Source organism: Cnephaeus nilssonii, assembly GCF_951640355.1.
Source record: "Cnephaeus nilssonii genome assembly, chromosome: 12".
NCBI lineage: Eukaryota > Metazoa > Chordata > Mammalia > Chiroptera > Vespertilionidae > Cnephaeus > Cnephaeus nilssonii.
Genome location: NC_137083.1, coordinates 14,945,832 through 14,963,975, shown reverse-complemented (window position 1 = coordinate 14,963,975; position 18,144 = coordinate 14,945,832).

Below are 18,144 nucleotides of genomic sequence, written 5' to 3'. Positions count from 1 at the left end.
AATTTGTACTTCTAATTCCCTTCACCTTTTTCACCCATGTCCCCAACTCCCACCCCACCTGGCAACCATCAAAATGTTCTCTGTATCTTTGAGTCTGTTTCTGTTCTGCTTGTTCATTTATTTTGATTTTTATATTCAACTCGAGGCCCGGTGCATGAAATTCGTGCTCAGCCCAGCCTGCACCCTCTTCAATCTGGGACCCCTTAGGGATGTCCAACCGCCCGTATAAGGCCTAAACGAGTGGTTGGACATCCCTCTCACAATCCAGGACTGCTGGCTCCCAACAGCCCTCCCCTGCAGGCCTGGTCCCCCCCAACTGCCCAACCCTGCTGGCCTGGTCCCCAACCAACTGCCCTCCCCTACAGGCCTAGGTACCCCCAACTGCCCTCCCCTGCAGGCCTGGTCCCCCCCAACTGCCTTCCTCTGCAGGCCTGGTCCCCCCCAACTGCCCTCCCCTGCAGGCCTGGTCCCCCCCCAACTGCCCTCCTCTGCCGACTTGGTCACCTCCAACTGCCCTCCTCTGCTGGCCTGGTCACCCCTAACTTCCCACAACTGCCCTCCCCCACAGGCCATCTTGTGGCGGCCTTCTTGTGTCCACATGGGGGCAGCCATCTTTGACCACATGGGGCCAGCCATCTTGTTTCTTGGTGACAGTCAATTTGCATATTACTCTTTTATTAGATAGGATTGTTGATAGATATGCACATATTGCTATTTTATTGTTCATATTTTTATCTTTTTTCTTCTTCTTAAAGAAGACTCTTTAACATTTCAAGTAATACTGATTTGGTGGTGATAAACTCCTTTAGCTTTTTCTTGTCTGTGAAGCTCTTTATCTGATCTTCAATTCTAAGTGCTAGCTTTGCTGGGTAGAGTGATCTTGATGGTAGGTCCTTGCTTTTCATCACTTTGAATATTTCTTGCCATTCCCTGTGGCCAGCAAAGTTTCACAAATCAGCTGACAGTATTATGGGAGCTTCCCTGTAGGTAACTAACTAAAAAATCGATGGGAAAAGCCCTACCTGGTTTGGATCAGTGGATAGAGCATTGGCCTGCAGACTGAAGGGTCCCGGGTTTGATCCCAATTAAGGGCACGTGCCCAGATTGCAGATTTGGTCCCCAGTAGGGGGCATACAGGAGGCAGCTGATCAATGATTCTCTCTCATCATTGATGTTTCTATCTCTCTCTCCCTCTACCTTCCTCTCTGAAATCAATAAAAATATATAAAGAAAAAAAATCAATGGAAAAAATATCCTCTAGTGAGGATTAAAAATAAAATACTGCTAAAGGAGAATAGAAGGTAACTTGTTTTTAAAGTTAATCAGTCCTCTGTATTATATAGATAGGTATGTATATATTTAAATGTTCTTTTTGCTTGTGATAATGATTTCAAATTGCTCAATCCTTTGCTTGTCTCTGAAAATATTCCTAATAAGTTTGGCCTAATGGTATACATTCAGAAGTCTGCTCCTCAAGGGCTAACTAATTATGGGCCAAATTATGTCTCCCCCAAAATCATAGGTTGAAGTCCTAATACTAGTACATCAGAATATGATTATATTTGGACATAGGATCTTTAAAGAGGTTTAATTAGTTAAGGTTAAATGAGGCAATTAGGGTGGGCCCTAATCTAATATGACTGGTGTCCTTATAAGAAGAGGAGATTAGGAAATTTAGATTGCATGATTTCACTTCCTCTATTTAATTTTTGAAACTGTTTTTCTTAACTCAAGGTTACATGTTTATTAAACAAAATACAGAAGATATAAACAGCAATAAAAAACCGAGGAAAGACCACGTGAATATATATGGAGAACACAGCCTTCTACAAACTAATGAGAAAGGCCTCAGAAGAAAACCCTGCCAACACATTGTTATCAGATGTCTAATCTCCAGAACTGTGAGAAAATAAACCTGTGCTGCTTAAGCCATCCAGTTTGTGGTACTTCGTTGTGGCAGCCCTAGCAAACTAATATATACCCAGGTTTATTAAAATCCTATACCTCAGTGTTTTCAAACACATTCCCTTCCAACTCCTGGGACAGTTCTGGTTTTCTCTAGAATGGAGTAAGGTAATTTATTATGAACCAAAACAACCAGCCTATCCAAGGGACATTTTTTGTTGTTTTGATTCAGACATCACTCAGGATTATAAATGATTTGAAATAGGGGCCCATAGTTTCCCAGTTAAGATGATAATTTTTCAGGCATCAAAGCAGGAGCAGTCTTCTAGGGCAGGCTCTAAAATATAAGACCAATTTCCTGTGTAGAAAGCCTCTGAACCAATAGCTACTTTGCTTGAGAAGGACCTCTCTGAGGAATTTTACTCCAGAGCAATACTTGGGTAATGTGGACATATTTAAAGTGTTTGTATTTTACCTGCGGGATTTCTTAGGGCCTTTTATATATTTTGTAATTTGTGAATCCCTAAATGTGTGATAGTACTGTATTTTTGAAATTATAAAATATATACTATAGACTTGTTTTAGGGACCTCACCAATTTTCAGAACTTTCCTTAGTTTAGGGGCCTTCTCAGGGAGCCCCTTATCTTTTGGGCAGAATGCTCCAAAGCACAATTTGGTAAACCACACTGTTCACTGTGAACGTTACTATGAACACTGTTCACTATGAGCAGAGAAAGAGGTAGAGTTGGGAAAGTTAAAATCTACTAGTATGTCCCTTAAAACAGGACAATTCATCTTATCACTATCCAAAAAGCATTAAAAAAAGTAAGTCTTGAATGGAACATATGTTCTTGCAGAACACAGCTGTGTTTCTCAAAGTGATCCTCAGTAGTTTCAGCAGATGCTCCTCATTATAAAGGATTCATGATCACATGTATTTCAAAAACACCATACTCTCTATCACACATTTAGGGACTCACAATTTACATAAATTATAAAGGCCCTGAGAAACCCTGCAGGTAAAAAGATAATAAAACAATTGTTTAATTTTATCAAACCCAGCATTTCTCAAATCTATCTGACCATGAAACTCATATTAGAATTATTAGCAAGCACCTGTGATATGCAGTTTGGGACTATAGTTTTGAACAGGGAAGTCATTTAGAAACCCTGCTAGACAGTGATGAAACAGATTTTATGTATATTTATTTATATACTAGAGGCCCAGTGCATGAAATTCGTGCACGGGGGGCAGTGTCCCTCAGCCCAGCCTGCACCCTCTCCTATCTGGGACCCCTTGAGGGATGTCCGACTGACCGTTTAGGCCCGATCCCACCGGTTGGACATCCCTCTCACAATCCAGGACTGCTGGCTCCCAACAGCTCGCCTGCCTCTGCCTGATTGCCCCTAACCACTTCTGCCTGCCAGCCTGGTCACCCCTAACTTCCCTCCCTGCTGGCCTGATAGCCCACAACTGCCCCCCCCCCCCTGCAGACCTGATCTCCCACAACTGCCCTCCTCTGCTGGCCCGGTCACCCCTAACTGCCCTCCCTGCTGGCCTGATTGCCCACAACTGCCCTCCCCTACAGGCCTGGTCCCCCCAATTGCCCTACCCTGCAGGCCTGGTCTCTCCCAACTGCCCTCCCCTGCAGGCCTGGGTCCCCCCCAACTGTCCTCCACTGAAGGCCTGGTCCCCCCCAACTGCTCTCTCTTGCAATCCTGGTCCCTCCCAACTGCCCTTCCCTGCTGACCTGGTCTCCCCCAACTGCCCTCCTCTCCAACCCGGTCACCCCTAACTGCTCTCCCTGCTTGCCTGATCGCCCACAACTGCCCTCCCCTGCAGGCCTGGTTCCCCAAATGCCCGCCCCATTAGGCCTGGGTCCCCTCCCAACTGCCCTCCCTTGCTGGTCTGGTCTCCCCCAACTGCCCTCCTCTGCCGGCCTGGTCACCTCCAACTGCCCTCCTCTGCTGGCCTGGTCACCCCTAACTGCCCACAACTGCCCTCACCTGCAGACCATCTTGTGGCGGCCATCTTGTGTCCACATGGGGGCAGCCATCTTTGACCACTGGAGGAGGCCATCTTGTGTCTTGGAGTGATGGTCAATTTGCATATTACTCTTTTATTAGATAGGAGGATATACTAGAGGCCCGATGCACGAAATTCGTGCACTGGGGGGTGTTCCTCAGCCCAGCCTGCACTCTCTCCAATCTGGGATCCCTCTCACAATCCAGGACTGCTGGCTCCTAACCACTTGCCTGCCTGCCTGATTGCCCCTAACTGCTTCTGCCTGCCAGCCCGAATGCCCCCAACTGCCCTCCCCTGCTGGCCCGATGGCCCCCAATGGCCCTCCCCTGCTGGCCTGATCGCCCACAACTGCCCTCCCCTGCCAGCCATCTTGTGATGATGTGAGGGCATCGCACAAGGGCATGACGCCACCTAGGCTTTTATTATATAGGAGATAGATATATATATCAGAGAATGTAAAAGGAATTAAAATTCCCTTCCCTTAATAATAACATTAGTTGTTTTGAGCAAAGCAATATATTTTGGTCACTTCTTACCACAATATACCATTTCTCACTTCTTAAAGTACTTATTTGATTATATATTTCTTTAACTGCATGCAGTATACTAAATGCTAAAGCACATGCAAAAACTCACAATTCAGCCTTATTATTTATTTTCAAAGGATGTTTGGCATTTATTTGTAGTGGAGTAATGGTTCTTCTGAACTTTGTTAAGAGGCAGTCTAAAGAACAAAGAAGGAACGTTCTGTAAGCATGACTTGACTCCAATTACTCTCAACTGAGGAAGCTGAGTAATTCTTTATAGTTATCTGTCAAAAATATGACTGGCGCAGAGAGGTTTGGCCCTTATTCCTTGGCAACCATTTCAGTTTTGTCATTTAGTTTATGCCAAATACAGTCAGCCAAACCATACACATTTCAGACAGAAAAAAATATATATACATCCAAAATGGTATAAAATCAAGTGAAGAGCTAACCTTTTCAAATAAATTGGTACTTTGCCCTAGCTGGTTTGGCTCAGTGGATAGAGTGTCAGCCTGTGGACCAAAAGGTCCTGGGTTCGATTCCGGTCAAGGGCACATGCCCGGGTTGCAGGCTCGATCCCCAGTAGGGGGCATGCAGGAGGCAGCCAATCAATGATTCTCTCTCATCATTGATGTTTCTGTCTCTCTCTCCCTCTCCCTTCCTCTCTGAAATCAGTAAAAATATATTTAAAAACAAAAATATATAGATACTTTTACAGTTTTATATAGAATAGTTTCCTATCAGCCTTGACGTTGAAGGGTAGGAGAGCTAGTTTGAGATGTGAAATTAACATTGGGTTGATTTTGTTTAATTTAAAGAATGTTCAGCCTGCATTTTTTAAAGAATCTGGCCTTCAGAGATTTAGTCATATTAGTCTGGAAAAAATAGGTATTGTCAAAGCTGAAAAATGTACCCAGCGGGGATTCATCACCAAGCAAAATTGATCGCAATAAAGGGAGAAAATGATGATTCAATAATAATAGACACAGACTTCAATAACCCTCCATCAACACTGAATAAGACAAAAAATTAATAAGGAAAGAGGAGACTGGAATTAAATGATAAATTAACTACACCTAACAGACATCTATAGAACAGTCAACACATCAACAACAGAATATATATTCTTCTCAAGTACACCTGGAACATTCTCCAGGATAGACCATATGCTAGGCAATAAAGCAAACCTCAATAAACATGAAAAGATAGAAACAATACCAAGTATGTTCTTTGACCACAATAAAATTAAATTAGAACTCAATAGCAGGAAATTATTTGGGAAATCACAAATATGTGAAAATCAAACAATACATTACTAAACAAACAATTAGTCAAAGAATAAATCAAAAGGGAAATCAAAAAATATATTGAGACTTTAAAAAAAATGAAAACACAGCATATCGAAACTTGAGAGATACAACTAAATCGCTGCTTTGAGGGAAATTTTTAACTGTAAATGCCTATATTAAGAAATAAAGATTGCAAATCAATAACCTAGCTTTCCTCCTTAAGACACTGAAAAACAAAAGCAAATAAACCTAAAGCAAGCAAAAAGAAGAAAATAATAAAGATTAAAGCAGAAACAGCCCCCTGGCTGACATGGCTCAGTGGTTGAGCGTAGACCTAGGAACCAGAAGGTCAGGTTGCAGGCTCAATTCCCAGTGTGGGGAAAACAGGAGGCATCCAATCAATGATTCTCTCTCATCATTGATGTTTCTCTCTCTCCTCTCTCTCTCTCTCTCTCTCCCTCTCCCCTCTTCTCAGAAATCAATTAAAAATATTTTTTAAAATATATTAAAGCAAAAACAAATGTAATAGAAAATTTTAAAAAGCAAATCAATTGGTATCAAGTAAACCAAAAGCTGGTTGTTTGAAAAAATCAACAAAATTGGCAAATGTGTAGTACTACAGATCTTGAAAAATAAAGAAAATATTCAAATTACTAGATGACAGATATTACCGATAACATAACAGAAACAAAAAGATTATAAAGGAATAGTATAAACAACTGTATATCAACAAATTAGATAACTTAGAGAAAATTCCTAGGAAGACAAAAACTAACAAAACTGACTCAAGAAGAATACTCTGAAAAGTGCAAAGTATTGTTGAAAGAAATTAAAGAGAATAAAAATAAATGGAATAACATCCATGTTCATGGAACATTATTAAGATGGCAACACTAGCCAACTGATCTACAGATTCAGTGAAATCAGAACTCACTGACTTCTTGTACAACTTGACAACCTAATTTTGAAATTCATATGAAATTGCAAGGAACCCAGAATAGCCCAAACAAACCTGAAAGAGAAAAACAAAACAGAAGGACTCATACTTCCTGATTTCAAAATTTAACTACAAAACATTGGCACAAAGATAGATATATAAATCAATGGAATATAATTGAGAGTACTAAAATAAACCCATAATTTTTAGTCAACTAATTTTTGACAAGAATTCCAAATTCATTCAATAAAGAAAGAATGGTCTTTTCATCAAATGGTGCTGGGACAATTGGATAGCTTACATGCAAAAGAGTAAAATTGGATCCTTCCCTCACAACATTCACAAGAATTAACTCAAATGGATCAAAGACTTAAATATAAGAGCTAACACTATAAAATTCTTACAAAGAACACCATTAAGAAAGTAAAAAAATAAATACCCACAGAATAATAAATATATATATATATATATATATATATATATATATATATATATATATATGAGGCCCAGTGCACGAAATTCGTGCACGGGGGGCCAGGTAGGATCGGGCCTAAACGGGCAGTTGGACATCCCTCTCACAATCCAGCACTGCTGGCTCCCAACTGCTCGCCTACCTGCCTTCCTGATTGCCCCTAACCACTTCTGCCTGCCAGCCTGATCACCCCCTAACCACTCCCCTGCCAGCCTGATTAATGCTTAACTGCTCCCCTGCCAGCCTGTTTGCCCCTAACTGCCCTCCCCTGCAGGCCTGGTCCCCCCTAACTGCTCTCCCCTGCAGGCCTGGGTCCCCCCCAACTGCCCTTCCCTGCAGGCCCAGTCGCCCCCAAATTCCCTCCTGTGCCGGCCTGGTCACCCCCAACTTCCTTCCCCTGCAGGCCTGGTCCCCCTCAACTGCCCTCCCCTGCAGGCTTGATCGCCCCCAACTGCCCTCCCTTGCAGGCCTGGTAACCTCCCAACTGCCCTCCCCTGCTGGCCTGATCTCCCACAACTGCCCTCCCTTGCAGGCCTGGTCCCTCCCAACTGCCCTCCCCTGCTGGCCATCTTGTGGCGACCATCTTGTGTCCACATGGGGCAGCCATCTTTGACCACATGGGGACAGCCATCTTGTGTGTTGGAGTTATGGTCAATTTGCATATTACTCTTTTATTAGATAGGATTACTATATATGTGAAAATCATATATAAGAAACTTATATCTATATTTTTAAATCTCTTATAACTCAATAAATAAAAACAAATAACTCAATTAAAACAATGAGCAAAGAATCTGAATAGACATGTCTCAAATAAATACATAGATGCTCAACATCATAAGTCATCAGAAAATGTAAATTAAAGAAACACAATGAGATGCCACTTCATCCCCAATAAAATGACTAAAATAAAAAAATCGTATCATAACAAGTGTTGGCAAAGATATCAAGAAATTGGAATACTCATACACTGATGATAATGTAAAATGTTGAAACCATTCTGGTAAATAGTCTCTGATATTTCCTCAAATGATTAAACATATAGTCACATGTGACCCAGGGTCCACTTCTATAGAAGAAATGAAAACATATATCCACACAAAAAATTTTTACATGAGTGTTTATATCAGCACTATTCATAATAGCTAAAAGATAGAAACAACCCAAATGTTTATCAGTGGGCAAATAAATAAACAAAATCTGCTAAATCCATATACTGGAATTTTATTATGCACTCATAAAAAGTTATGAATACTGATACATACAACATGGATAAACCTTGAAAACATTACTATTTAAATTACTAGAATGACAGAAGAAATGTTACTGATATCTCTTTATAGCTAAGAGAAAAAAGTCAGTCATAGAAGTCCACATATTATATGAGTCCATTCATATGAAAGTCCAGAATAGGGATCCTACAGAAATAGAAAGGAAATTAGTGGCTGCTTAGGACAGGAGGGAGGATATGGGGGATAGGCAGATGATAGTTAAAGAGTTTAAGGTTTCTTTTTGAGATGATGAAAATTTTCTAAAAAATCAACAGTGGTGATGATGCATGTATCTCTGAATATAATAAAAACCATTCACTTGAATAATTTAAATGGGTGACTTGTATGGTATGTGAATTATATTTCAACAAAGCTATTTTATAAATTGATAAAACAGGAAAAAGATTGATAATACAGCAAATTGATAACACATCAAAAAATTAGTACTAATGAAAGAATTAGACCATTTTATCAGCATAATGACAGATTTTTAACATCTCTTTCAACTATTGATAGATCAAGCAGATAGAAAATCAGCTTACTACAGAAAATTTCAACAGCATAACTAAATAATATTGAATGAGAAGACCAAGAGTATTAGAATACATTATTTTCTTAAGTACACATGGAACATTTACAATATCAACATGTACAAGGCCATAAAACAACTCCTCAAAGTTGCAAAAAATGTGTCACACAAACCCCCATTTTGTAACTAGTATACGATTAAGTTAGAAATTAATAACAAAAATAAATTTTTAATTCCATGTATTTAGAAACTAACTCATTGGTCAAAGATTGACTCATAATAGAAATTTTATAAATATGTCCACATATTTTTTAAGAAATCTGAAATGTTATAAGAATATAAATGCTATCTTAACATAATCAAATATTTCACAAATAAGTACATTGGAGATTTCTACTTTCTCAAAAATTATTAGGCTTATAATATCAGTAGAAAACACTGGGGAAGAAGAAATTTCTACTTAGTAGACAGGAAAGATTATGCAGCTATAAACAAAAAAATTAGATATTGCTGTAAGCCTCATCTAAGAATGGCTCTATGGGTAAAAAGTTAACAAAGTCAGATTTTTCTAAGCCCTTCTCCTGTAAATAGGTAATTATGAGTATCCATTTCCATGGAAGAAGTGTTGGAGAGTTCCTGATTTTTGTGATCCCTCTCCCAGCAACACAATTATTCCAATCAAAAAGATATTCAGATATGGAGAGCCCGAATAAACAAGGTTTTATAAACAAGGATTTTTCCTAAGATTTTCCTTTCCCCACCTAAATCAGTCTAAGTTTAGCACACCTATTTTAATAGACCTCCCAGAAACAACATCATAACTTCAACAAAAACGTAACCATATTTTTTATTTTCTGGAGCACTAGTTGATAAGATAATTAAATCAATACTGTAGATATTTTGCTGACCCAACTTAAAATAGATATTCTGTGGTAAAAATTGTGTGTTACATACAGATGAATAATTTAAGAACAGGTAGTTAAGAATACTACAAAGATCCTAGTCTGTTTGGCTCAGTGGAGAGAGCATCGGCCTGCAGGCTGAAGGGTCCTGGGTTCCATTCTGATCAAGGGCACATACCGGGGTTGTGGGCTCGATCCCCAGAAGGGGGCATGCAGGAGGCAGCCAATTAATGATTCTCTCTCATCATTGATGTTTCTATCTCTCTCTCCTGCTTCCTTCCTCTCTGAAATCAATAAAAATATAATTTTAAGAAAATCATTAAAAAAAAAGAATACCACCAAGTTAAAATACTCTTTTTTTTTAATTTTGTAGGTAAACTTCCAAGTTTTTTTTAGAATAAGAGTGATTGGCTAAAATTTAGCTACCAAACTAAAATTTCTGGACTCTAAACTGCCCATTGACATTTAGAACAAAACTTAAAAATCTAGATGCTAAAACTGTAGCTATGGGATGGGATATGCATGTATCAGAAATATGAAATATATAGAACAAAAATCTAAAAAGTTTCAACAATATTAAGTTATTATTTCAAAATTCTCAGTAACGTTTTAAGACATAGGATGAAGGATATAATTATTTATAGACTATATTGTCTTCCTCTGGACAATTCTCAAGGACAGGTATATCTCCCTACTCAGTGGTTTACCATCATATACACTAGAGCTGATTCTTTTAATATCATACATGCAACGAGCACCCTTTACTTCTATTTATGCTGTATAATGAACATCACTAATAATCATGGTGACATAAGTTACCATTAATTATTTTGTTTGTCCCAGGCTCTCTGTCATGTACTAGTTGTCATTTTTATTTCATTTTAAAGATACATATAAAATCTGAACCCACAAAAGTTCAATTAGGTCATGTACCCAGTAAACATTCAACCCCAAGTCTGTAATTTTCAAAAGTCCTCCCCTCATTTGTCTCTCCTTGTTGATCCGTTAGTTTTAAAACAAAATCCAAATAGGTATGTCTACACCTCAGAGTGTGAAAAATATAACATACACTTGACAGTCTTTCACACTCCAGAATAAAATGCAAGAATAGTATTGACCTTGAGCAAGAGCTTCCCTGTCCTGCTTTTGGCTGACTACACCTATCAAGCAGGGACTCATTCCTCAGGCTTCCTTTATGGAATTGGGACTTCCTTCTTCATGATAAACTGAATGTGATGATAATCATGTTTAAATAATGAAAGAGGCAAGGTAAACTGCAGGTTTAGATTAACACATTACGTCCTACTGCTGCTGCTTTCTAGCTCTGACCTAGGACAAATCTCTTAACCTCTCTGAATCCCAGTGTTGTGAGGATTTAATGAGATAAAATGCGAAAGCCCTTAACATAGTACTTATCATTTACCAAAGTTCTCAAAAACATTTGCTTCCTTTCACTTTCCCCTTTTAAAACTCAGATCTTTGTATTCCACATTCAGTTTTCTTTCTCTTCCACAACATTACTAAGAAAGAGCAAAATGCTGCAGCTCAAAAATGCCTGTCTTCTTAAACTCCTATGCATTGAACCAAGGCTATTCATTTCCTTGATGATTAATCTTCTACTCGTCACTAGTTGAATTTTCCACTGGCACCAGTACTTTTTGGCATTTTAAGCCTTCTTTGGGCAATAACCCCATTTGTTTGGAGAAAATAAAGGATAGAAATTTAACATTTAACAAAACAATTTATAATGCACTGTGTTCCGACAGCAGGAATTCACCTGAGCTTTGTTACGGAGACTTTTCTGGTTCCTTCTGAAATGGCTGTCAAGTAGCTTCAGTTATCTTGGCCTATGCAGGGAGCGCTGACCAGTTTTTACTCTGGCTTCAAATAGAAGTAAATTACTTTCTATTACTGGACACATTACAGGAGACCTAAGTGCTTTGGGAGAGCTAAAAGAATATAATCTCCAAACTGGGTAATAGCAGTGCTATGGAAGAAGACAGGAAAGAAATGTAAAAAGCTCGGCAGCTTATATTTTAATCTTCATGGTTTCCTTGATACAGGTTAGGTTGGTGAATTACAGAAGGATATTCTCTTACTGATTAACTTCTTAGAGCCTATGGGCTTTTCATCTTAAAGTGGCCCTTAATTTACAAAATGATTTCTTTTTTTTTTTAAATATATTTTATTGATTTTTTACAGAGAGGAAGAGAGAGGGATAGAGTTAGAAACATCGATCAGCTGCCTCTTGCACACCCGCTACTGGGGATGTGCCCGCAACCAAGGTACATGCCCTTGACCGGAATCGAGCCTGGGACCCTTGAGTCCGCAGGCCGACGCTCTATCCACTGAGCCAAACCGGTTTTGGCTACAAAATGATTTCTAATGGAAAGCAAATGGTACTAAACTTTAAGAAAGGACAGAATGGTATAGTCATTAAAGCATTATTGAAGGAATAGGAAACACTTATTTGAAAGGACTACTGGCATAGGATCTTTAAGCTCTCAATAACTTTCTAGCTCTTATTCGTTTCAAAATTTATATTTCATCAGCACCAACAGAAAATATCACCTTCAATGCAGGTTTGGTATATATTTAGGATTTATTTTGCCCATCTTTCACTTACAATGCTCTTACTGGCAAAAAATAAATACTTGGAAACAAACATGAGATAAAATGTATTTATCCGTACAACCTACTCTCAGGAATCTAATTTGCAACACTTATTTTATCCAGAACTAAGTCTGAATCTAGCTCTGCTGCTCCTATGTCTTGTGACATTGGTGATGTTACTCAACTTCCCTGGCCCTCCATTTTCTTAGGTGTAATACAGGAAAAACACTAATTCCCTCAGAGAGTTATTATGAGAATTAAATAAAGTATCTAGGACTGATGCTGGACCATAGTGGGCACTCAACAAATAAGTAAATATTTTTACATAAATATCAATGAAATCAAACAGAACTTCAAAGGAAGACAAGCAGGGCATTTTCACAGGATGTCTAGCTGTTTGAGGTACAGAATCATAAAAGCTGAGTTGCCCCAGAAATTTTAAGTGATTGGATTTCTTTAGAAACAAATGTTTGAGCTTTTGCTGTTTTAGAGTTAAGATAATCACATTAATCTTTAGTTTTAATGAATTTATTAGTGTTTCTTACTATAATCATTATCTGAGGCTTTCCCCCATGGATTTATCTATGGAAGAATGCAGAGTACCTACCACTTTATTGATGTGAAGGTCTTCAGATTTATTTGGAATACAGTGTACTGTACAGTGATACCTAATATTTGGAAGTACATTTATATATAAGAATTTGTCACAATTATAATAAGTTAAAGATATCATTTTCAAAAATTTAATTGTATATAGGCAAAATTACAGAAGTCTTGAAATATGCAACAGTTTGGAGTTTAATTGCAACTGGAAAACTATCCTTTGGAAAGTGTATGTGGATGGAAATATTTATGAGTTGGCACAGAGAGCTGGCACAGTACATTTGCTATGGGATAATTTTAACTGTTACCTTGTTTTACAAGCTGAATTTTATCTGTTGCTTTTATGGAAGGATTGAACAAGTCTATACATTCATGCTACATGCTTAGGTTGCTGTTTTAGTTTCAACTCCAGATATGCTTGAGAAGATTTAATAAACTTCCTACAGAAAAATGATCAAATGAAACAAACTATGGAAGATTTTCCACATATGGGCATCATGGCATTTCACATTCTCTATTGTTTCCTATATCATCAATTGTGCACCAGATTTTGATAAAGGAAAAGATATGCCTCAAGAATTTTATTATTTTGGACCATAAAAAAACAAAAATCCAAAAGTAAACAATGATCAAACCAAAGAAGAAGGCATAAAACAATAAAAATCAGAATCATGACATGCATGTTAAATAGAAAAGGGAGCTGTATAATAAGTTTTCTGCTCATTCTGATTATAATCAAAGTTTGTCAAAACAGAATAGTCTTTGCCCCAAAAGATTCGAAATTCCTAAGTTTACTCTTAAGTATTAAAATAGCTTCACTTTAGAAACATTATTAATGTCATGTGTCCACCTCTGAATGCATACTTCAAAAATATTAAATTTTAGTAATATGTCTTATGGAAATATCTATATATAAAGTTCTTCATGCAATACTATTAAAGTAAAAAAAAAATTAAAAATCTAAAATTGTCCAAAGTAAGCAACTGATTAATGAGATACATTCACAGTGGATTACTCTGTAGCTATTGAAAAATGATGTAGGAAAATATAATGACATGAGGAAATGGGCATTTGAATTCAAGTGAAAAAATAAATAAAGTGATCCTATTTTTGTTTAAAAATTGTGCTTATACACTGGAAAACTGGTTTCAGTATTCACCGGTGGTTTTCTCTATGTGATACAGACTTATAGTAGTTGGCTTAGAAATTAAATGTATATTGTAAAATTATAGCAATGAATATATATTTATCTTTGTGATAAGGAAGTGCTTATTATAAAAATGGGGAAAAAAGGTATATAAGTAGTGACAACTGTCTTTTTACAAACAAGTAGACTACTTCTCTATTGATATTTTTGCTTCCAACTTCCTGTCAGAGTAGTGAGTTGGAACAAACCAGGACAAATCACCAGAAGAGCCAACTCATGAATCAAGGAAGAAAACTGAACAAAGGCCAAATGTGAGTTAGGAACTAGGGAACCAGAACAAAGTCAGAACCCAGGGATCCCAGAGAATATTACAAAGGTTATTCAGTGATCAAAGGGCCAGAAACTGAAACCCAAGGGGTGAAAAGCAATTGTTTCTGTGCCAAGCTCCATCTTCCATGTTAAAGGTCTCTCAATCAGACTTTTTTTTTGTAATTTAATAAATCTTTATTGTTCAAATTATTACAATTGTTCCTCTTTTTCTCCCCATAGCTCCCCTCCACCCGGTTCCCACCCCACCCTCTGCCCTTACCTCCCCCACACTGTCATCATCCATAGGTGTACGATTTTTGTCCAGTCTCTTCCCACATCCCCCACACCCCTTTCCCCCTGAGAATTGTCAGTCCACTCCCTTTCTATGCCCCTGATTCTATTATATTCACCAGTTTATTCTGTTCATCAAATTTTTTATTCACTTGATTTTTAGGTTCACTTGTTGACAGACATGTATTTGTTGTTCATATTTTTATCTTTACCTTTTTCTTCTTCTTCCTCTACTTAAAGAATACCTTTCAACATTTCATATAATACTGGTTTGTTGGTGATGAATTCCTTTAGCTTTTTCTTACCTGTGAAGCTCTTTATCTGCCCTTCAATTCTGAATGACAGCTTTGCTGGGTAGAGTAATCTTGGTTGTAGGTTCTTGCTATTCATCACTTTGAATATTTCTTGCCACTCCCGTCTGGCCTGCATAGTTTCTGTTGAGAAATCAGCTGACAGTAGTATGGGTACTCCCTTGTAGGTAACTAACTGTTTTTCTCTTGCTGCTTTCAAGATTCTCTCTTTGTCTTTTGCCCTTGGCATTTTAATTATGATGTGTCTTGGTGTGGTCCTCTTTGGATTCCTTTTGTTTGGGGTTCTCTGCGCTTCCTGGACTTGTAAGTCTATTTCTTTCACCAGGTGGGGGAAGTTTTCAGTCATTATTTCTTCAAATAGGTTTTCAATATCTTGCTCTCTCTCTTTTTCTGGCACCCCCATAATTCGGATGTTGGTACGCTTGAGGTTGTCCCAGAGGCTTCTTACACTATCTTCAAATTTTTGGATTCTTTTTGCTTTTTGCTTTTCCGGTTGGGTGTTTTTCACTTCCTTGTATTTCAAATCTTTGACTTGATTCTTGCAGTCCTCTAATCTGCTGTTAGGTCTCTGTATAATATTTTTTATTTCAGTCAGTGTATGTTTAATTTCTAGTTGGTCCTTTTTCATATCCTCGAGGGTCTCACTAAATTTATCAGCCTTTTCTGGGAAATTCTTGAAAAACCTTATAACCATGGTTTTGAACTCTATATCCAGTCCTTTGCTTTCCTCCATTTCTTTCATTTGTGATCTGTTTCTTTGTCTCTGCATTTTCACTGCTTCCCTGAGTTGGTAGAGTAGCTTTGTGTGCTAGGTGTCCTATGTGGCCCAGTGGCTCAGCCTCCCCAGTTACCTGAGGTGGACACTTTTGGTGCACCCCTTTGTGGACTGTGTGCACAGCCTTATTGTAAAGTCTTGATTGTTGTCGGTATCACTGGGAGGAATTGACCTCCAGACCAATTGGCTGTGAGGATCAGATATGTCTATGCTGGGAGAACTTCTGTGCTGGAGACACCCTTCTGGGAGAAGACTTGCAAAAGCCTCTGTGCTCAGCTTGGATGGAACGGAGTCTCAGGGCGGAGCAGAGAGCCTTGGCTTCCCATCAGCCCTGCCCTATGAGGCCCCTGGATCTCAGTGTTCCTCGGTAATCGCTGCAAGCGCCTCTGAGAGAAAGCCACCCTCGAGTTTCGCCCGCTGCCAGACAGTCCAGTTTCTCCCCGAATGAGTCTGGGTTCCCAGAAACTCGCCCGGAACTGGAGTTCAGCACAGTCAGGAGCTCCCATCTCCCTCCCGCTTTAGGAAGCCAGCCGCGCACTCAGCCACCCGTGCACTAAGCAGTCAATCCTCTCTGCGCACGTGCCTCCAGACCTCTGCTTTCCGCAACTCCCCTGAGTCTCAGTGTCTTTCTTTTTTCCTGACAGTCCAGATTCCCCCTAAATGAGTTTGGGTTCCCAGAGTATCGCCTGGGATTGGAGTTCAGCGCAGTCGGGAGCTTCCGTCTCCCTCCCGCTTTAGAAAGCCAGCTGCACAGCTGCCCATGCAGTCAGCCACCTGTCCTCTCCACGCGCGCGTCTCCATACCTCAGCCTTTTGCAGCTCCTCTGAGTCTCAATGTGCTTTCCTCTTTCCTTCTAGTTGTAGAATTTCCAATCAGCCAGCTTTCCTGTGGTTCTGGATGGTGTCCGTTTTGTCTTTTAGTTGTAGTTTTGATATTGTTGTGCGAGGCAGCAGTTTAGGTGTTTACCTATGCCACCATCTTGGTTTCTCCCTCAATCAGACTTTAACAGAGCTCTAGGTGAGCTGCAATTTTCCTGAAATTGTATTAGGAAAGGCAACTATAAAAATAAATACTTTAAATTCTTGAGGAAACCAATGGCCTAAATTTAAATTCTAAACTCCAACATGAAATTTCAGTCTCTGATTCCAGAGTAGTTTGCTGTGCGTGTTATGAGGAAAAGATAAGGTTGTACACAGCTTGGGAATTCCCCTGCTAATGTTCCCCCCAAACTATAAAGGGTTTTATAGGAAACTTTAAAGGAAATCCTCTTCCAATATTACTATAGCTATGGTAAGAGATAATCACTTAATTAATTTTAAATAATTATCTCCATATTAAAATAATCTAAATTCAGTTAAATTTTCTTCATAGGCTGGCAATGTTTTTTTAATTCACCTCTGAATTTCTCCAAGAAACAAACATGGGACTCAAGAATATCAGTATAGCCCTGACCAGTTTGGCTCAGTGGATAGAGCGTGGGCCTGTGGACTGAAGGGTCCTGGATTCGATTCCAGTCAAGGGCATGTACCTTGGTTGTGGGCACATCCCCAGTGGAGGGTGTGCAGGAGGCAGCTGATCGATGTTTCTCTCTCACAGATGTTTCTGACTCTCTTTCCCTCTCCCTTCCTCTCTGTAAAAAAATCAATAAAATATATTTTTTTTAAAAAAAAAAAAAGAATATCAGTATTGCCCTGGCCAGTTTGGCTTAGTGGATAGAGCATCAGCCTGGGGATTGAAGGGTCCCAGGTTCTATTGCAGTCAAGGGCACATGCCTGGGTTGCAGGCTCGATCCCCAGTAGGGGGTGTGCATGAGGCAGCCAATCAATCTCTCATCATTGACGTTCCTGTCTCTCTTTCCCTCTCCCTTCCTCTCTGAAATCAATAAAAGTATATTTTTTAAAAAGAAAAAAAAAGAGTATCAGTATTATAAGAAAGACTATAAGTACAGTTTCTTCAGGGACCAACCTTTAAGTTTCTAGAGGACAAACCCTTGTGCTAATAGAAGGCCATTACTTAAATTTAACCAAGTTCCAGCATGGATGGTCTTGGAGAGCATTGTGCTAAGTGAAATAAGCCAGTCAGAGAAAGACAAGTACCATAGGATTTCAGTTGTATGTGGAATCTAATGAACAAAATAAACTAACAAAATAAAAACAGACTCATAGAGGAGACTGAAAGCTGTCAGAGGGGAAGGGGTTGCATGGCTTGGTGAAAAAGGTGAGGGGAATAATAGAAA